The sequence below is a fragment of the Papio anubis genome, chromosome 9 (genome assembly GCF_008728515.1).
Source record: "Papio anubis isolate 15944 chromosome 9, Panubis1.0, whole genome shotgun sequence".
Lineage (NCBI taxonomy): Eukaryota > Metazoa > Chordata > Mammalia > Primates > Cercopithecidae > Papio > Papio anubis.
In genome coordinates, this window is record NC_044984.1 from 19,423,855 (window position 1) to 19,445,779 (window position 21,925).

The 21,925-nt window shown below is 35.4% G+C and overlaps 1 protein-coding gene across 2 annotated transcripts in view; it reads left to right on the top strand.

Moving 5' to 3' along the window:
* Nucleotides 1-21,925, top strand: part of PDE3A (phosphodiesterase 3A) — a 344,786-nt gene that overhangs the window by 44,926 nt on the left and 277,935 nt on the right. The window lies entirely within an intron of this gene.

A 21,925-nucleotide genomic window follows, 5' to 3' on the forward strand; every position in this document is an offset into this window, starting at 1 on the left:
TAAATTTTTCTAGGTCATGTATAGAAAGTCTCCTAAGTCTACGTTTCTTGTGTAAGTTTTGAAAAGCACAATTCAGTTTCCTATTGACATTTTGTCTGCATTGAATTATAAATTGCGAAGGCATCAAAAATTTTTCCTATGTTTATATTTAACTTGGGTGGCAGCAAATTTTCACATCTCTTTTGAGTATTCAAATTTGTGAAAGTATAAAACACAGTGCTTGGCGAAAAACAGATAATATTTGCTGAACGAATCAAACAGATTTCTGAGACGATCAATTCTTTAAAGATAGAGACTCAGTTATTTGTCTTTTTCTCCTGAGCCAAGTACAAATACTTGCATAACAATTACATTGAATTACTATTATTTTTTCTAGTAGCTAGTTTTGCTCATGGTGTAAACTGAGGGCAATAATTGGCATTTTTAAGAGCAAAAGTTTGATGTTTAAAAATCTAATAAATATAAACCACTATTAGACCTAAAAGTATGTCAAACATAATACAACTATAATTATAAAGTACTCATTACTTTTTTTAAATCATAAAGATTAAACTTTACAGGATTGCTGATAAACTTAATAGCACAGTTTTTTTTTGCCTTCCAAAAAAGCTTTTATTTAAAGACTTTCTTTTTTAACCACAGAATGTCAAGATAGTTATGTTCTATTTATTGCTGATTTCTCCTTTTCTATTTTTTTCCTTTCTTTTTGTATCATGCCCATAGCAGCTGTTTCCCTAACCCTTACCCCAACCCACAGGCTTTCCCACGCTCCTTTTTTGGCTCTCATTTGGCATCGATCCTGAGTTTGACAGATAAAACATGTGTCTGAATTGTAGTTACAGCCAAGCTACAATCTATCAGCTTTTCCTTCAGGGTAATTATGCTTATTTTACCCCCAAACAAGGTAATTGTTTTGTGATAAAGTATTCAGTTCACTCAGAATAAGACGTTGACCTCCTTTTATTTATTTATTTATATATATATATTTTTTTGAGATGTAGTCTCACTCAGCTGCCCAGACTGGAGTGCAGTGGCATCGATTTCGGCTCACTGCAACCACCGTCTCCTGGGTTCAAGTGATTCTCCCATCTCAGCCGCCCAAGTAGCTGGGATTATAGGCACCCGCCATCACGCCCAGCTAATTTTTGTATTTTAGTAGAGACAGGGTTTCACCATGTTGGCCAGGCTTGTCTTGAACTGCTGACCTCAGGTGATCCGCCCGCCTCGGCCTCCCAAAGTGCCAGGATTACAGGCGTGAACCACCGCGCCCGGCTGGCCTCCTTTTATTTAATTCCTCATCCCATGATAACATGCTGACATATGACTCAGGTTCTTTGGAGTCAGTGTGAGTGAAGCTCATGGGATATTAGAATTAGAGACAGAAACAGAGAGGCAGTACAGGCTTCAGTGTTAGACAGAAATGGGATTTAGTCCAAACTTGGACACATACTAGGTTGTGACTCTGGATGTGATACTCAATTTCTATATGTTGCCATTTCCTCATGTGTAAAATGAGATAACTACAAGCCTTTTGAAACTTTGATCCTGAAGATGTCATTTTGGTAGATCTAACATGAATACATGATGGATCCCATCACTGTTTTATTTAGAAATATAAAATCAAGGTTCTTAATTCTAAATGTTTAGAACCAGTTTACTTTTTCAAAAACTAAATTGCAGTACACAAAAATCCTGTAGAAAAAAGTCATTTTAAGTCTCATATTAGAATGATGTAATTTCCTTTTTTGTTTTACTTTGAATTTTAAAAATTGATTTCTTTGGAAACAGATAAGCAAATCCCCGGTTATATCTTTAGATACTGATATGTTTAAGAATATTTTACAAAATGACAGTATCAACCATAGCCTCGAGAGGTAAAACTTATCCTATCTTTAATTTCCAGTGGTAGCACTTTATAAATTAAAATTCTGGTGTATGTGTCAAAAGTCTGGACTTTTGTCTGGCAAAGGTTGTTTAAAACTTTGAAGAGACATCAAGAAATATGTGAGTTCATCCACCCAGATCTAGCCAGAACCGCTTTTGAATGGTTCTGTGGCCCATTTAGGCAATTAAAGCCTTGTGATTGCCCTATTAAGAGTCTGAAAGTACGCATATAACCCACCAGTGTTTACAGAGGAATAATAGGTAAGATTTATAAAACATTAGAAATGAAAAAATGTAGGATAATAAAAGCAGGTATTTGTTGAGTACTTACTGAGTGTTCGAGGCCGCATATACTTACATAATCTCTGAGTTTTGTTATACAGATGAAATGAGTTAATATAAAGCACATATGTGCCTGGCATATAAATGTTATGTATTTACAGTAACAACAATAACAATTGTTATTGATTTAATTATACATGATTATCATAAAAACAATAGAAAATCAATAGATGGGAGAGCCGGGATTGGAATTCCAGGCTCTCTGTCTCTTAAGTCCATTCTCCATATCACTGAGCTATTCCAGTTTTCCTATGTTGAGAATCTAGGATGGCCAAAAAAGGTCCCCAGAACCTCCCTGTAAACCATCCTCCACAACAGACTTCTGGAATAGAAAGAAGTTGGCTTATGACCTCTTGTCACTGCCTCGTCCTTGGGTATGATAAAGTTATTTAAACTGTTTCAGTTCCTCCTTCTATAAACGGGGGATATCAGTAATATCAATCCTAAATGTGTCGGGAGGATTAAATGAGACAAGGCGTGTATATTGCTGCTGAACACAAAGCCTGGTACATAATAAGTACTCAGTAAAGGAAGGCTGCTCTTGTTGCTTTGAGGAATGACTGATTGCATCGGTTTTGAGTGCTCAGTTTGTGGCCTGACTGAATTATGTGCACCAAATTTGGTGGTAGGTTTTTGTGAACTGACCTCACCCTGGCTGCCTCTTAGCTTGTCTCCGCTTTTCAGAGGATACACTTTCCTCAGCCATTTCATTTAAAATTTTATTTAATGTGGTTATATTTTTTAAAAGATGGTTTTTAAAGGCTTTTTTTTTAAAACCACACAATGTCAAGATAGTTATGTTCTATTTATTGCTGATTTCTCTCTTTCTATTTTTTTCCTTTCTTTTTGTATCATGCCTATGGTAACTGTTTCCCTAACACTCGATTAGCTTACTTTCTGAAATAAGAGAGTAAAGTAATAAAAATAATGGTTACTAATATTGTGTTGATTTTCCCACAATACTTTTTAATGCCTTTACATTCTACATAACTAGGATAGTATCATATTTTGATTAGTGTTCTATATTTTTAAATCAATAGTATGCTATAACCCATTTTATACATGAGAAGTCTGCAGAAATTACTTCTCTGCTTCTTAGTATTCCATATATGACTGTGTCATATTTTATATAAGTATTTCTCTCTTGTTAGGCTTGTTTATTATCTCCTGGTTTTGTCAGTATAAATAATACTGAATATTACTAAAATAATATTTTAGTAAATTCTTGCTTGCATTTCTGATTATCGTTTTCAGATATATGTCTGTATGTGGGGTTATATATTAAAGAAACGAAGCCCTCTATGCTTTAAAATAATGGTTTTCAACCTAATAATTAAAATTGGATGAAATTTCTTTTAAAAATCTTAGAGCAGTGTTTTTAAAGTGCCCTGTGACATCTACTTGGGGTTGCTATTGAGATGGGAAAGTTACACATTGAAGGTGGCTTTTCTTAAATGCTGTTTCTTTTTTATTTATTTATTTTTACTTATACCAGATGAAACTTATTTTCTTTTAAGGCAGGATCTTGCTCTGTCATTGAGGGTGGAGTGCAGTGGTGCGATCATAGCTCGCTGCAGACTTGAACTCCTAGGTTCAAGTGATTTTCCTGCCTCAGCCTCCCTGGTAGTTAGGACTACAGGTGTACACCATCATGTCCCACTGTTTTTTGTTTTTTGTTTGTTTTTTTTTTTTTCAAATTTCTTTTAGAGATGGGGTCTCTCAAAGACCCCATGTTTTTTAGTACCCAGGATGCTTTTCAAAATATCGAGTTTCACAAAAAATAAAGTCAAGATATGTTGCTTCATGTAGCTAATGTTTTTTTTCCATTTCATGATAAAATGTAAATATTAAATTATCCTATAACTCATTAGAGAACCACAAATAAGTAGATTTACTTAATAAATAATTTATTTTAAATTATACAACAACCCTATGATTAAATTTAATATATATATATATATTTTTTTGAGACAAAAATCTCACTCTGTCACCCAGCCTGGAGTGCAGTGGTGTGATCTCGGCTCACTGCAACCTCTGTCTCCTGGGTTCAAGTGATTCTCCTGCCTCAGCCTCTAGGGTAGCTGGGATTACAAGTGTGTGCCACCATGCCTGGCTAATTCTTTTATGTTTAGTAGAGATGGGGTTTCACCTTGTTGGCCAGGCTGGTCTCGAACTCCTGACCTCAAGTGATCCACCCACTTTGGCTTCCCAAAGTGCTGGTGTTACAGGTGTGAGCCACTGTGCCTGGCCTAATATTGTATTAGTTTGTTTTCACACTGCTATAAAGAAATACCTGAGACTGGGTAATTTATAAAGAAAAGAGGTTTAATTGACTTACAGTTCCATATGGCTGGGGAGGCCTCAGGAACCTTACAGTCATGGTGGAAGGTGAAGGGGAAACAAGAACCTTCTTCTCATGGTGGCAGGAGAGAGAAGTGCAAGCAGGGGAAATGCCAGATGCTTATAAAACCATCAGATGTCATGAGAATTCACTATCACAAGAACAGCATGGGGGAAACCGTCCCCATGATCCAGTCACCTCCCTCCCTTAACATGTGGGGATTACAATTCCAGTTGAGATTTGGGTGAGGACACAGAGCCAAACCATATCAAATATCATTAAAGAGAAATTGTGACATGGGGTAGTTTAGGGATGTTTTTAAAAATTAGGTGAAGAATATTTTGTTGACTTGTCATAATTTTTATTTACAAAGATAAGGAAAAATATTTAGATATTGGTGCAAGTATCGAAAGAACCCCATTCTACCTATTTCCAAAGGGCTTAGGTATCAGATGGAGCCAGGGCTTCAGAGAAGAGAAAATATCTGTATTATAGAGAGAGACTATTTTGCAGTATTCTTGGCAACTTGACAGGGATTTGCAGAAAGCTGCAGTGTGACTCTTACTGGTAAATCCTCCCTATCTCCACCCTCTAAACTCAGTCAAGTCTCAAGTTCGTGACTGCTTACCTCCGAGTTTTATGTTATTTTTAACACAAGAATGGTCTGAGTTCATGCAGAGTTTCACTGATGTATAGTAGAGGCTATCCTGGAATAAACTAGCATCCGAGAGGAATGAAACTTCACTGGCAATTACAAGTAGCAGGACCGTTGGCCAAGAGTTAAGTTGGGTCAGGAACTTTGAACTGACTGCTGAATTGGGGGACATTCAGGGCAATTCTACACGTATTGCAAGGGACAGGTAGGCTCCAGGTGACAGCTTGGGTACGTGATTTTTTTCAAGAGCACTGTACAGGAAGCACAGGCCTTACTTTTTATTGTTGTGTGGAGCAGAGTCCCAGAAAGACTGACTGTGGAGTGCTAAATAAAATCCCTGTGAATGCACACCGGGTTCTCTGGAATTACAAGCTTCTAGACATTTCTGGGTTAAGGTGTAGTCCATTTCACTTTGCTATCAGATTATAGATAAGTTATTGAGCAATAAAAGGAAGAATGTCTTGTTCTTTATTCATATGTTCTAAACCTGGTAGGCAATCGAACTGTACTTTAATAAGAATAGGGGAAGGACACATATATGAGGGTTGGACTTGTTCCATATCGTCCCATTTGATAGAATAGGGCCAAAAAAATAGTCTTTTTCTTTTTTTCTGATCATTAGAGGTATTTAAGAGCAGAAACAAAGTTTGGTGGGGATAAAAATAGAGGGCACTGAAATGATACACAATAATATTGATAAACAGAAGAGTTATATTAGATAAACACATGTTCCATGAGTCCAGAAATTGTTAGTGTCAAGTTACACTGTATATTAAGGCATCTTAATATATTGTGGCACTGACTTTTAGGCACATATATTTGCATATCTTTCTAATTTTTTTCAAAGGCGGATTTTTCTGCCATTTATTTTTGCCATTGTATAAATAAAATTTTTATGTTTTGATGTTCAACAGCCATTTTATACTAATAGGAGCTCTAACTGTGACAATCAAATAAATTAATGTTTGTATACATGTCTTTATCAGACTTAAATCTGTGTTCACACCAGATAACAACTCAAGACTGTGACTATGCTATTGGCTATGAGGAGTGTTGCTTTAATTGCAGCCAAGTTAATCTGTAGAATTTAACAATTATGTTGCCATCTACCTTAAGGGTTTATAACTCTGGTATAGAATAAGCAAATAGCATAAAACACTTGTACCTGTGTGTACTCCTCGGAGTTTTATTGGTAATAAAAAAAAAAAAAAAACAAAAAAAAAACAAACCCATGGTCACTTTTGTGCTTGGGAACAGAATCTGTTTCTAACCTTTGCTATTAACAGGAAGTGGGAGAGGTGAAATGAGTGCTGGTTTTGTGGCTGGGCCAGAGCACTCTGTGTCCCTGAGAGTGCTATTCAGGTTTCATGTCTGTCTAGCTTCTTGCTCCTTTGAATAGCTGGCCTTTGAAGTCCTAAAAACATAGATTGGTAATGAGCAATGTAAAGTAAAGAGTGGGAAAATATTTGGAAAATTCAAGCTCTGAGAATAGCCCGTCTGGGATGATTTGGCTCAGGCTGTGTCGTAACTGTGTTTTTCTTTCCCAGGTAAATTGTCAAGTTTTGTGAATATAATAGTATAAATTTCCTCTGTAAGAATAATTGAAAAATCTCAACTTCACTTGCGTTTCTGATAGAAAGATTGCTATATTTAGTTTAAAATGTTAGGGTGGCAGGCTGGGCGCAGTGGCTCACACCTGTATTCCCAGCACTTTGGGAGGCCGAGGCGGGCAGATCACCAGGTCAGGAGATCGAGACCATCCTGGCTAACACGGTGAAACCCCGTCTCTACTAAAAATACAAAAAATTAGCTGCGCGTGGTGGGCGCCTGTAGTCCCAGCTACTCGGGAGGCTGAGGCAGGAGAATGGCGTGAACCCGGGAAGTGGAGCTTGCAGTGAGCCGCGATCGCGCCACTGCACTCCAGCCTGGGCGACAGAGCGAGACTCCGTATCAAAAAAAAAAAAAAATTAGGGTGGCACTATCTCTTGTTTAGTCTTTTAAAAAGACAATCCATGCCTTGAAGTGCCATTTTTATTTTTGTAATTACGAATGGGTATCAGAAGAATGGAATTCAATATGAAGTTGAGGTTATATATTAAATCGAATACCTTTGAATAAAAATAGACTTTTTGTTCCATTGCATGTTATTATTAAGGGCCCCCATTGTAATATAACAGTGGCCTGTTTTAGAAAATATTCTCTGTCAGGAAAACACCATAATTTAAAAAGACATGTTTCTACCAAAGTCACATTCTAAAATACATACAGAAGGACGTGGAATAACTCCATATAGATTTAGTGTATCGTGTCCCCCTTCTTCCAAGAAAATAGGCAAATTTTGTTAAATAGCCCCAAAGGTAAATATGAATATTTTTATATTTTTAGAAAGGTTTGAATTTTAAAAGACAATCTTAGTTCTAGTGTGTTTATCTCTTGCCTTGGAGGCAATTCTTAAAACTGTGAAACTTGAGTTGTGACTGTCAGAATCCAACACTTATATGTATATTTGGAGTACATAATTTTTAAATACTGACATCTTTATCTAATTTTTTATATTAATTATGTTACAGTAATAATTTAATATTTTAGTGGCATGATATTAGACTTGGAATGCTAACAATCACCGGAATGTATAGCCAATGAAACCTGGGTTGGTTTTTGATATTTTTGGTTGATAGTACCAAATTATAATCCCATATTCTGTATTCAGATATATGAAAAAAGTGGCCTTTCATTGATCAAAATGTATTTATATATAACATTTTAATAAAGTATACATATTTATAAAATATCCAGAGGAAATATATGCAGATGTAAAATTGAGCCCAATAAATCCTTGTGTTTCCATAGGTATGAAAGATATAATAAATAATGGCAATTAGATATTGTATGTGTCAGAAAATCAGTTTTTCTCCCAAATCAATCCCTCTCTTTCTTTCTGTCTCTGTATCTCTTTCATAGACACAAGGTAAACACCTATCCATATGTGCTCATATCTGTTTTAATTGACTTCTTTCTTGAGACTTTAATCCTGAAATGTTTTACACTACATGTACAGCTAAGATTAAAGTCTTCTTTTTCACAGCACACTTTTCATAATGCCTTGAACTTGTTTCTCTGTGACAGAGGAAAACAGCCTCTTGCACCTGGACAAACAAAAGTGTTCCTTCAAAAACAGACTTTCAGAATCATTAATTTTGGTTTAGAAATAATTATGAAGGTTAAGCAGACTCTCATGTGTAAGATTTTAGAGCTGGCTGATCTGTGCTTTACTTCCCCCTTGTTTTCATCCTTCTTATGCCACCGGTATTACAGTGCCTCCTCTTAACAGTTTGGTTCCCTCTGTAGCAAGTGAGCCAGAGACAGCTCTTCAGCTTCCTACAGCCTCCTGGTGGTTTGCAGGGCCAGCTGGCTGAGATCATATGCACTTCTACCCAAACGTATCCCAAGGTAAGGTTACAGGTGGCAAAGTTGTGACCAGAAGATAGATTTAAAAAAAAAATTATTTAGGTATTGGAAATGTAGAAAGAGCAGATAGTGTCTATAGTAATAACCAAGTGAGCAATAACTAGGGTGTGAGTGGAGTTACTGTATTTAGTGTAAGAATGAAGAAATAGCAGTGTTCAGTGAAGTGGAGTTTGGTGAGACATATACAAACCTGAGGTAGAAAGTAGTGGATTTTTGTACTCTCATGCATAACCGTAAGTGCAGTATTAAAAAATACATATTGCACAAGTAAAACTTTTAAAGAATGCTTCTCAGCTTGAAATTCTTAATACGTTGTAGTAATCATATTAGTTCTTGCTGTAAAATAAGGTGGCTATAAAATAGGGTAGTCAATTTTGAATTGTGAGTTGAAGAGGAAAAAGTAATGATTAATGGTGACATGAGCTAGGAAAAAGCATTTGGAGAGTGGATACTTTACATCAGTAGGCCTCTCAACTTTTATCTCCCCCCTTCCCTCTTTCAATTACTTCCCTTAGATCACAAGTTTCTATTTTAGTAGAAAAATTATTCTATAGATACAAATAGATGTAAGGGAGCATAAATGAATTGCTGATTACTCTATAAGATAAGAATTTAAACATATGTTCAGGATTTTACTTTTATAAAACAATTTTATTGTGAATTATTAGCATGGATTCATAGATGAATAAAAAATGATGTGGTCCTATTTATGTAAAACAAAACAAATATTTGATAGGTGGTGTAGAATGTTTATACCTGCCTTGAGGATGATTTTTGTTGGAACTGCTAGGCATACATGTCAGAATATCTACTTATCAGAAAATCGTAGAAAAATATGCAAGTTTATGTCACTCACGCCATAGAGAAAACCAGTCAATAACAAACTGATAAGTCTGAACAGTGATTATAATAATGAAAAGAACAATATCAACAGTAGAACAACCATATCCAGACAGTGGATCATGATGCAATGACTGTAGGATTCCCTCCTAAATTTTGTTCATTGTAACACATTGTGCTATGTCTCTGTGCACAACACAACAAACTCACTTCAAAGCCAAATGAGGACTTGGCATACTCAGGAAATTCTAGTAATGAGATGCTTTTAGTTTTACTGTTATAGTATGTAGCATTTCATGTTAGGCAAATATGACAGTCTGTGGAATCCTGTGTCATTCAGTTGAAAGAACTGACAAAAGAACATGTTTTTAGATAACCTTGCATTTGCGGGAACACATATGGGTTGCCAAAAATATCCATTTAGAGTGTTTAAAAGAGGCACACACCTGGATTGGCCTAGGTGACCAATAATGTCTGGTGGTAATGCATGCTTTTTGGAGTAGTCTTTAATTACTGAACAAGGTGGTGACATACGTAAAGCCAGTGGGATTTTTTCCCAACAGAAGATGGGTGCTAAAGAAACAGCCATTTTATTTGTGTTCATCATACAATATTTCTGATGGTCTTGCCTCCTTCAAGTCTCAACATGTGTCTCTTTACAGAGAATAGTTCATCTTTCAAAATGAAGTCTCATAATGACTCACTTAAATGTTTATTGTTTTCTTGCCATAAGGAACTTTGTGACTTGTAAATATGAATTTATATGTGCATATTTGTATGAATAAATACATTTATAAAACTGATATTTAAAAAGAGCTAGCACTTAAGTTAGGCCAGACATTATTCTAAGTGCTTTATAGATATTAATTTCCTAATCCTTTTAACAGCCCCGAAAAGTGACTTTCATATTTAGGATTGAATATAAAGTCATTCTCAAATTGTCTATGACCTATTTCTGTGTTGCTTAGCATAGTTCTATTTAAGAGAACTAAGACAAACATACAGAAATATGATGATGACAATGATGATATTATATTACTTTCCCAAGTATCTGGCACTATGCCTATTTCACCAAGCATTTGTAGAGAAGCAGCAGAATATAATGATTATGAGCCTCAATTCTGGAAGAGACTAACCTGATTTTAAATCCTGGCTCTGCTTCTTACAGGCTGTGTGATTTGTGGTAAGTGACTTAAATTGTCTGTGCTTCAGTTTCTTCATCTGTTAAATGTGTGACGCCTATTTCATAGAGTTGTTATTCAGATTACTTTAATTACTAAAAAATAGGTTTAGAGCTTTTAGAATAGGGACTGGCACATATTCAATACAAAATAAGTAATAAAATACAGAAGTATGTATTTGAATATTCAAGACTTCTTCGAAGGAATATACTTAATGCTGTCGATTGAATTTTAAGCAATTAGAATGGCAACTAGAAGAGCTTTCGTAACAAACTATAGTGGAGTATCTCACATATTTATCCCTCATTCAGGCAACTACATATCTGAGTTCTCTGCTTGTTACTAGAGCTCGTGGTTGCTGGCTCCGAGTGAGAACTGAATATGAAAATTTTCAGTTTGTGAAAAACATCTGGAGCTTTTACTTGACTGCAAACTTAATATGAGCCAACTGTATGTTGCAACTGCTTAAAAGAGAAAAAAAAGAATAAAAAACCCTTAAGAATTCCTTAGGCAGTATAAATAGAAATAAGAGTGTCCACAGCATGGGAAGTAACATGGTTGACGTACTTCACACTGGCCGGATCAGGGTTGGAATACCGTGTTCCGTCCAAGACACCATAATTTTAGGACAGACTTTGACAACCTGGAGTGCCAGAAGTCTGGAAATATGAAAAATGGAGGAAGTGGGACTGTGTAATGTAGAGAAGACTAATAGGAACTAAAACACTTGTCTCCAATTATTTATAAGGTTGTCATTTAGAAAAATGGACACACTTATGTTTTGCCCTAGAAAAGAAAAAGTATAATCAATATAATGAAAGTACCATGTATATTTTTGCTCAGTATTAAGGGTGAAAACTAATGGGTACCAATGCTGAGTCTTGCAGTGATATAAGAATTCCTGTATACGGCTGAAGCTTACATTCAGTTACATTCACTAAAATAAGATTTTTGCATTCATATCCTCATTAGGATGGGGCAGTAAAGGAATTAAATCCCCAGAAAAATTCATTAAAATTGTAGGGCTGTTCTATGATTGCATGGATGGTTGACATTAGACTTGATGGCACTATTGGTTATTCTAAGAAAGGCGCTAAAAGTCTGTATAATTGGTTTACTTTTATTCAGTCTAGTTTGGAAATCTTAAGAATGAATGAAGGAACATTGGATGAAGAAGGGACACAGGGTAATATGTTATTTTCCCAAATTTCAGAAATTCTACTAATTTAGGTTCAGCAGGTAATTAAGAATTCTTTCATGCATGTCAGCAAAAATAGTTAGATACAGGACTCATTGAATATTGTATTGTGTTGGGAACTGATCAGAGAAAAACCATGGTGTGTGTCCCTGAACTCTAGTTGCTTTTTATCTAAGAGAGGTTGAAATGTTGTGTGCTTTTGAATTTTATTGTGGACAATTTTTGAGGTTTGTACCAGTACACTAAGGGTTATTTTTAAGGATTGAGTGAAATGAAAGTGTATAACTGGGAAATATAATAGAAGATAGCTATAGTATGACCTTGGAAACTGACTTTATGTTTTACAGGCATGTTTTTCTTTACATATTTCATTCTTGTATCTTGAAATAAGCTCTACTTATGGGTAGGTATATGCTAGATCTTAGAATTCCTTTAAATTCATCTTGTCAAAATATCAGCCATTCTGTATTAATATTACCAAGTTTAAGACATTGGATTAAGTTCAATTTCACCAGTTTGTATAATTGATTGGAAAAAGCAATAAATAGGCTTTATAATTTTATATTTTTATAGGAAACAGGTAATTTAGTACATTTAATACATTTATAATGTATGTATTTTTTCATAAGATAGACTATGTAAAATCTAAATAGACTATCTAAATCCAGAATTAAAAGGCACAGTCACATTTTTTTTCTTTTGTGGCATTGGATAATATCGGTTTGTTATAATCTAGAATATATTATAGTAATCCCACATCATTCAAGTCAATAATGAATTTATTTGAATCAAAAGTGGACACATTTAAGGAATTGTTTCTATATATCCAATTAGGTAATTCTGGTTGGCTAAATTGGGATCTGGTCATAATCCCAAAAGACACAATTCCGAATGTCATAATTCTGAATGTTAAAATCCCAGAAGAGTAAAATCTCTAAAGTCTAAAATCCAGAAAATCACAATCCCCAAAACATCAAAATTCTGAAAATGTAATTCTGAAAAAAAATTAAACTTTTTTTTTTGTTGTTGAGACGGAGTCTCGCTCTGTCGCCCAGGCTGGAGTGCAGTGGCGTGATCTCTGCTTACTGCAAGCTCCGCCTCCCAGGTTCATGCCTTTCTCCTGCCTCAGCCTCCCGAGTAACTGGCCCTACAGGCGCCCGCCACCATGCTCGGCTAATTTTTTGTATTTTTAGTAGAGATGGGGTTTCACTGTGTTTGCCAGGATGGTCTGGATCTGCTGACCTCATGATCTGCCCGCCTCGACCTCCCAAAGTGCTGGGATTACAGGTGTGAACCACCGCGCCCTGCCTAAAATTTTAAAGGTATTTATTTATATTTTAAAAAGAGGATTTAGTTAAGAAATGTAAAAATAGAATATAGGCCACTTTGCACAACAAAATATGCAATAACAGCATACATACTTTTGCACACATAAACGCTGAAGTATGCTAATGACAGTCATACTGGTATAATAGTTATGAGAAGATGAACTGACCTTATAAAGAAGTAGGTCAAAAAAGGACAATGTATAAACGTGTATCACTATGATTGATAGTTGTGTGCAACAGCTTTCTAACTTCGGTCATCTGAAATAATATAATGAACAACCTAATTCTTTTGACAAGATCCATCAAAAACTGTAATAGGTTACCAAAGTATATGTAGTCACCCAAAGAGCCGAGATCTCAAGAAATTTTATATTTCACAAATGCAAATGTACAAAAGAACATCTCTTCATTTATTGAGAAAATTTCAATGTTTTTACATACATATACAACGCTTAATACAAAGTAAACATAACACACTTTTGTGAAGTTGAATTTGCAAAAAAATGCATAAAACAGAACTCTCAAAATCTCTATACATTTATACCTCCAGTAAAGGAAGTGATGTGAAGATGAAATACATAACATAGTGAATTGCTTTACGGGGTTTCTAGGTATACCTCAGTCCTGTAAAGTTGACATCTACAATTAAGCCCATATGTTCTATTGATAAATAGAGGTCAGAAAAATAGCATACGTGGGTTTGGCTTCTGTTTTCCTTCTTTTTTTCTTCAGTTACTCTTTTGACTGTGTTATCTTATTATTAACCCTTGCCTCAAATTGTTCCCTGGTAGAGTGCTGCAGGCTACAGCCCTTTTTCAAATGGTGAAAAATTTGAGAAAATAGTGGTATGAAGAACCTTTTGAATGCAAGGCTGTTTAGTTGTGAATATTGCATTGATCACATCAGTGTTTCTGAAGCTCTGTGACTTGCTCTCCTAAGCCTAGAGCAATCTCCACCAAACTAACTCTGTGGGGTAGAGAAATGGTTCTAAGTAATATAATAGACTCACTTTAATTTAGAAGGTAGATATCTTGGAATACCTTAGTTAGCACCTGCTGCATTCAAAACATGCTAGGAGGTGAGGGATTATGAAAGAGAAAGTTGAAATATATACATCTGGGCAATAGAAAAGTGTGTTTAATTTTTTGCAGTTATTGTTGATGTTTTATTTTTTACCTTCATCATTTCAGTTTCTTATTTTGTTTCAGATACGAAAACATCAAATCCATGTTCCATACATCTTAGACACTGATTTTTTTTTTTATGTCATTTTGACATCCCTCCAGCACCCAAATGCCAACATCTGCTACATTTTGCCACACGGTTGTAGGCTTGAACTCTGAAAAGCCTTAAATGTTTTCAAAATTTCTTTGTGTACGTTTTCAAAATAACCTTCCTTTGAGTTCTCAGTTTTATGTGAACTGTAGTTAAACTCTTTTTTTCCATGACTTGTAGCATATGGTATTTAACTGTTTGCCACTGTCGCTTTCTGAAGTGAACATATTTGTACAAAGGCATTTTAAGAGAACAGTGCACTTAATCGGAGAAACTCCTTCAAGGTGACTCTACTGCTTAAACATAGTTTAAAAAGATTAAAATATTTATGGCTGAGCATTATTGTTTCATTGTCTATCAAAGTTAATCCAAATAACTGGCCTTTGAGAAAGAGTGCACGTTAAACATTTTTGAAGGCAGTCATTTTTTTTAAATTTTTCATCCAGAAGTATCTGTCCCTAAAGGAAGAAAAACTTCAGAAAGGTATTCGCTTTAATCAAGGAAGTTTTTGCTGATATCAATGATTTGATATCATCCCTTAGTTCTTGATAAGCATCATACCTTAAATGAGTCCTCTGTTTTGTTAACTAGTTTTTCTTTTGTCTGAAGCCAAATTGCCTCTTTTAGAGATGAATTACTCAATTTTTAATTGTTTTGGGGGCAGGGGGCATTATCTTCCTGTTGAAGAGCAAAATGGAAAACAGTGCCCTGGAAGGAATATTTGCAAAACCATGAAAGGAAGCAAAGTTGAGATGGGCTACTATATAGAAATTTTGCATTTTATTCTAAAATACTGCATTTTTCCATGATTTGTAACCTGGTGTGTATAGAAGCATTGGCTGCAGCCTGAATTCCTGAGCCCTTCAGTTCTCCACTTTTAGTATATATAAACACAATTTCACTGTGCTTAGAAGAATCCTGTTGTAGTGAAGGTAATATTTTTGGCCTCTTTTTTTTTGTTGTTGCTTTACTGCTTTGTGGAGAGGGATAAGTTTATTGTAAAAACTTCTTTAAATCCATGTTCTTATACAGGGCTACAGATATCTTACTCCTCAGTTCCAGGCAAGTCACCCTTTCTGGACTGCAGTTACTGGCACAATAGTTAAATATTCTGGTTTGTTGGAAGATTTTCTAAAAATCTCTATTCCATCCACCAAGTTCTGAGAGAGTAATATTTCCCTCAGTTTGTCTCATTTGTGGGAAGAAATATTATCTGCCCATCTTTATTACTACCCCAATATAAAGTTTACGTATTTATGTGTTTGCCGTTCTATAACTATGTCTGAAACAGGTTGATTATATATTTTCAGAATAAAAGATACAGAATGAAATAAGGCTGTAGGAAGAATGAATGAACCAAAAAGAAAAAAAAAAAGGTTTTGTATATTTTAATTTCTGAGAAGTTTTTCCATTAGGTTTATCGGATAATTTTTTTGTTGTTCTTCACAGAAATGTTGTTCCGCCATGTTTGTTCATGTGGGAAAAAGTTCTCATCATTTGAGAGTATGAGGATTGTATACACGATCTTAAGAGATCGTGGAGAGAAAGGATTTTATTAGTTTCATGACGTTAGTTTCCTTAGCTGCCTTTCTGAGAATGGTCCTTATGTTTAAGTTGGGGGCATTTAAGTTACTGTGAGGATTAAATTCAATCAAAAGAATTAAGTGTTAGGAAACTGGGCCTTGCCTGTCAAATAGTGACTAGTCAGTAAAACACACACACGCACACGTGCACATACACATTCCTCACTGCTATTTTGATGTATATGTACCTATAGTATATCTGAATTTTTCATGGTATTATATTATTCTTCAATTATTTGAAATTAATTTGAAGAACAGAAACTAAAAGAAATCATAGAATCAAAGATCACTATGTGCCCTAACTTCTCAATTGTGTATAAACCTTTTGAAAGAAAATATGTTTATTTAATAGTTTAATAACACATTTTGCAGTTGTTGTAAGGTTCATAAGTTTTTGTTTGCTGAGTATTAAGGCAAAATTTTAAAACAAATGAAATTAAGTGGCCTGGTGACCTGACTTCAAGTATTAATCTGTAACCACTTTTAAAATGATTGCTTAACAGCATGGTTTCTTTTTTTGCAAATCTTTTGCCAAAAGCAGTGATAATGTGCCAATGATAATGAAATATTTGAACTAGAAAAGATGTTTTTATTTATGGAGAAACAAGTAAAGGCCCTAAGGTGGTTAAATTATTGCTGAAAGTCACAGAAAAGTGGCATGGCTCTGATTTCCTGGTTTACCAGATACTTAGACACCCTTTTCAATGACAGAAAAGCAAATAATAAATAATTTACTTTCTAGATATTGTTGAATTCTTACTATATTTCTGGGCTTATATGAGATGCTGGAAAATTTCCTAAAAAGTGAAGAGGGTGAAATGGGGAGGTGTTAGTCAAAGGGTAAACAGTTTTGGTTATACAAGATATGAGTAAGTTCTAAAGATCTGTGCAGTATATTGCTGACAGTTAACAGTACATACTGTGTTGTAGACTTAAAAAGAGGGTAGATTTTATGTTTTGTTCTTATCATAAAAAAAGATGGGAGGAAACTTCTGGAGGTGATGGATAGGTTTATGGCACAGATAGTGGTGATGGTTTCACAAGTATATGCTTATCTCCAAACTCATCAAGTTGTATATATTTAGTATGTATAGCTTTTTGTATGTCAGTCATACCTTAATAAAGTAGGTCAAAAAAAGAGGAAGAGCTTCAATTATTTTTCTCTTCTTTCCTTTTTCCATACCTTCATAAAAATTCAGAGTGCAAATTTCTTAGTTTATTTCGCCTACTTTCTGAGCAATATTTTTTAAAACCTGTGTTACATTTCAAAAGCAATATTCAATTTATTATGGCATTTACTAGAAGAACTTGTTCTTGAAACTTAGGTAAATGGTTATTAAGTAATAAAAATTTATCTTTCAGTATGCTTTTTTTTTTTTTTTGTACTGGATTAGGAAACCCAACTAAAAGTGATATACATTTTAATAACCAAAGTATATTATCTCACAGATGGAAGTCTAGAAGGTCTTAAGGGTGACTCCATCAAGGAGTTCTGGCTCCATTTTCTCAGGAATTCTCTTGACGTTGCCCTCCTCTAAATGAAACAATGTAATTGAAGCACCTCTGAACCTCATATTCAGCCATAACAATGAATAGATGAAGAGTGAGGAAGAACTTTCCCAGCGGCCTCCAAAAATCCTCCTTTTATTAACCTGACTGATCTTTTTTGAACTATTCCCTTCAAAGGGCAGTGGGATCACTGTACAACCAAACTTTGGTGGGACACAGCAGACCTGTGACACCGGCTCACATGGGAGAGGAATAAAACACCCCAGGAAGGGAGAAAGATTATGGACAGCTCACCCTGCCCCTTAGAAAAACTGGAGACTATGTGTTCCTGAAATGAAATGAAACAAGACAAGTGTTCATTGCGCTCTGAGAATACATTATGATGTAGAAAAAAAGTTGAGATATATAGGATATGAAAGTGGCACACAGGCTTGGTAATTACAGCAATGAGTGATAATGTATATTATTATATATATAATATATATTATATATAGATATGTATATTATATATATATTATTATCTTGGGCACTGCTTGGGGTCTCTATGTGTAAGATGACTTTAAATATGTGAAAATTTTGACAAACATTGACACTGCTCTCTCAAGGAAGCTGTTTATTTCTAATTTATTTTGTCTGCAATTTGGTTTTTAATAAATTCAAGACTCAAGTTAACTTTTTATAAATACTGTACATATTTTACTGTCAGAATTTTAAGAACAGCATAAGTTTTTTAAAAAAAATACACAAAATGTAATTTTAGGAAGGTTAAGAAGAGCATGTACTGCTGGAAGGATAGTTCTGCAACTACATAGACAGAATATATGTCTTCTCTGTCACAATTTTGCCTTCAGATTCATTGTTGTAGAATGTTTCTTAAGACTTCAAAGATACTGTAATTTCTCATAGATGGATTGTGGAGAGAGATCACGTGTAGATAAAATTCCTACATGGTCCCAATGTTTTAAGTATAGTCATCTTCTCCCACTCTAATACTGAATAAGAATTACTAGTAGAAAAATTGGGTGATCAATTACTTATTTCCACTCTGAGATCAGGTCTCATTTAACTTGAATTTGATTTGTTCTCCCTGAGACTCAGTGTTTCTGATGTAGGTGGTGTTAGGCTCCCACATTGTTAAAATAATGTGCAACATTAGTATTCTTTTAAAATACCATTAACATGCTTTATCTTTGTTGATTTGTCAAATCAAGACTTTACTATTGAAGGTGACTTTTTTTTTTTCCCTGCATTTCAGCTGAATTTCTCTTATAATAGTCTTGACTGCTACCTGTTTTTGCTCATGACTTTTGATTGCCTGTACCCTAAATCCTCTCTGGACCAGGATGGGAGCATGCATTTGCAATGTTGGAAACTTGGAATTTGTTTCTGTGGAAATTCTATAGGGGCTTTGAATTTGTGTGGGGTATTGTGTGTATTCAAACTGTAGAAAAAACCTCTGTTGTTATCTGTCTTCATTTAAGGGGAGAGCCAGGGAGGCCGTTTAGAATGAAATGTTTTTAGAAAGTGTTTGCTAGCTTTTAGTAACTCCTAGACCTGGTAAAGATCAGGACCAGGCAGGTGTGAGGACTACACCTGTTAACAAAAGCAGCCCTGATCCCTGTGCTGAGAGGGAGTATAGTCTAGTGGCAGGGACAGGTAAAGCAAATACATATAAAATCATATGACATCTAAGAAGGGGAACTAAGTGGGGCTGAGAAGAAACTGTATTTATTTCATGAAATGCTGACTGAGCTAAGATCTAGGGAGATATCAGAACTTAAACTCCCACAATATCATGAAGAATAGACTTGAAAACAGTATGAGCCCTTGGCTTTCCCTTATTTGAGTCAATATGCTATTTGTATAGAGTGGGATTTATTCCATTGGGATCATATTTTTTCAGATACTACAGAGTAATTTTTAGTTTGGGAAGAGCAAAATGTCTCTAGTTATCCCAAGGATTAAAAACTTTAAAGCAACTTTTCATTCATATTAATGTGAAAAAGAATCCACTAAGAAAGAAATGAGGGTTCCATGTTTAAAGACATTTCAGCATTTATTACATTGTGTATTGTTGAAGTAAGACTTCAGGTATTCATTTGATTTTAAAATATGTATGGAGCACCTACTACATAGTAAGCATTTTCCTGTGTGCTGGAGCACAGCAGCAAACAAAGCAGAGATGTCCTGGGGGGCCTTGAACTTGGAGGTACTTCTCATTTCTCACCCTGTCATAGGGAATCCCCACCGCATTCCTTGTTACTATAGAGTCACTGTGCGATTCTTGGTCATAGAACATTTTCATTCCATTACTAACATCGATTATCTCTGACCAACATTTGTATTCAAGTTAATTAAAAATATTCCTCTGCTGTTGAATGAAATCTTAGAATCTTAATTCTTTTATGTCATTCAGTAGAATTTAGGCTCGTCTTCCAGATTTAAAAAAAATCATCTGGCCAGGCGCGGTGGCTCACGCCTGTAGTCCCAGCACTTTGGGAGGCTGAGGCAGGCGGATCACAAGGTCAGGAGTTTGAGACCATCCTGGCTAACACAGTGAAACCCCGTCTCTACTAAAAATATAAAAAATTAGCTGGGCATGGTGGCGGGCACCTGTAGTCCCAGCTACTTGGGAGGCTGAGGCAGGAGAATGGCGTGAACTCAGGAGGCAGAGCTTGCAGTGAGCAGAGATAGGGCCACTGCACTCCAACTTGGGTGACAGAGTGAGACTCTGTCGCAAAAAAAAAAAAAAAAATCATCTAAGGTGCAATATGTACTGAAATAGTGAACCTGGAACAACCCCATATTCCATTGATATTCCTTTTTTTTTTCCTGGTTATACAACTGCTGGGACAATAGTGTAACAATGTCAAAGAAAATTTGGGAGGTAGGAAGATTGGTGATAGGAAAAGTACTATTACTATGGACATGCTCTAGATTTGGGAGTCAAATATTTGAGTATGGTTCCTGGATCTAATTCTTGCTAGTAAGGAGGCCATGAGTAAGTTGCTTACCTTGACCAATCTATTTTCTCCTTTTCTAAAATGGTAATTCTGTTTGCTCTGCTTAACTCACAGCTCTTGTAAGGATCACATGAGAAATGCTCAGTTGCATTCATACTGTAATACAGGCACAAAGCTGGGGTGATTAAATTTTAGACCACAAGTGTGGACTAACCATTATTAGTACAATATAGTGTCAGAGCTGGGCAAACAATTTAAATAAGGGAAACTGAACTTTGTTCTCCCCATCCCACCCCTGCTTTTTTTTTTTTTTTTTAATTTCTTGTATTGCTTTAGATGGGCAAGATTGAGATTTTTGGTGTGGGAGGAATTTTTCTGGTGTCCCTCAAATTTAATTACATAGGTAAAGGTGGGATTGATCCTCGTTACTCAAAGTAAGACTTGACAACAGAATCAGCATTACCTGGGAGCTACTAGAAATGCAGCGTCTCAGGTTCCACTCCAGATGACTGGATCAAAATCTGCATTTTAAGAAAATCCTCACATTTATTGTATGCAAATTTTCCTAAGCAGAGAAGTTGACAGATTTCTAAAACTACCCTGATCATTCCAAAAGACTCTTTAGGAAGTTACAGCTTCAATCACAGCAGCTGCTAGATGTTTTAGCACCACCTGGGAGAATGGGGGATTGGGTGGGGGAGAGGGGCTATACTAAAAAAAAAAAAAAAAAAGAAAGAAGAAAAAGACTATGCTGCTTTCTGTTCCCAAGGAACCATTTTAGGGGTGAAAGGTTCATATTCCATTATCAGTCCCCTGAGCCCACCAGTGTTCAAAAATGTTTTTTTCCCAAGACTTTTATGGCACTTAAGTCAGACTGCTCATATTGGAATAACAGACCAGAAATGACTGACAGTTATAGTGTGTGGGATTAGGGAGAAAAATATTTAGTGAGAGGAACTGGGAGTTTATCAGGAGATATGAATGATTTCATCTCCAGGATTCTAGTTTCTAGTCACCTTTGCTCTCTGAGGGAAGTGAATAAGGACTGCCTTACTCTGCCTCTTCCCAGTTCCAGGAAACGTACATTCTCAAGAGATCAGGTGGTTTTATAAAACATATTCTTTTTCTCTTGTAGAGGGGAATTGAGAGCAAGGGAGGCTTAAATCCTCAATAAAGATCATGTGCGTATTTGAAAATTGGACGTAGTTCTTCAGACACCAAAACCTTTTACATGTAATTGCAAATTAGCCCTCACTTCCAGCCATGGCAAGGTTTAGGATTAAATGATATTGAACTAGCTTTCCCCTTAGAACACTGCTTTTCTTTACAGGATGATAAAGCTAATTTTTAATCATACC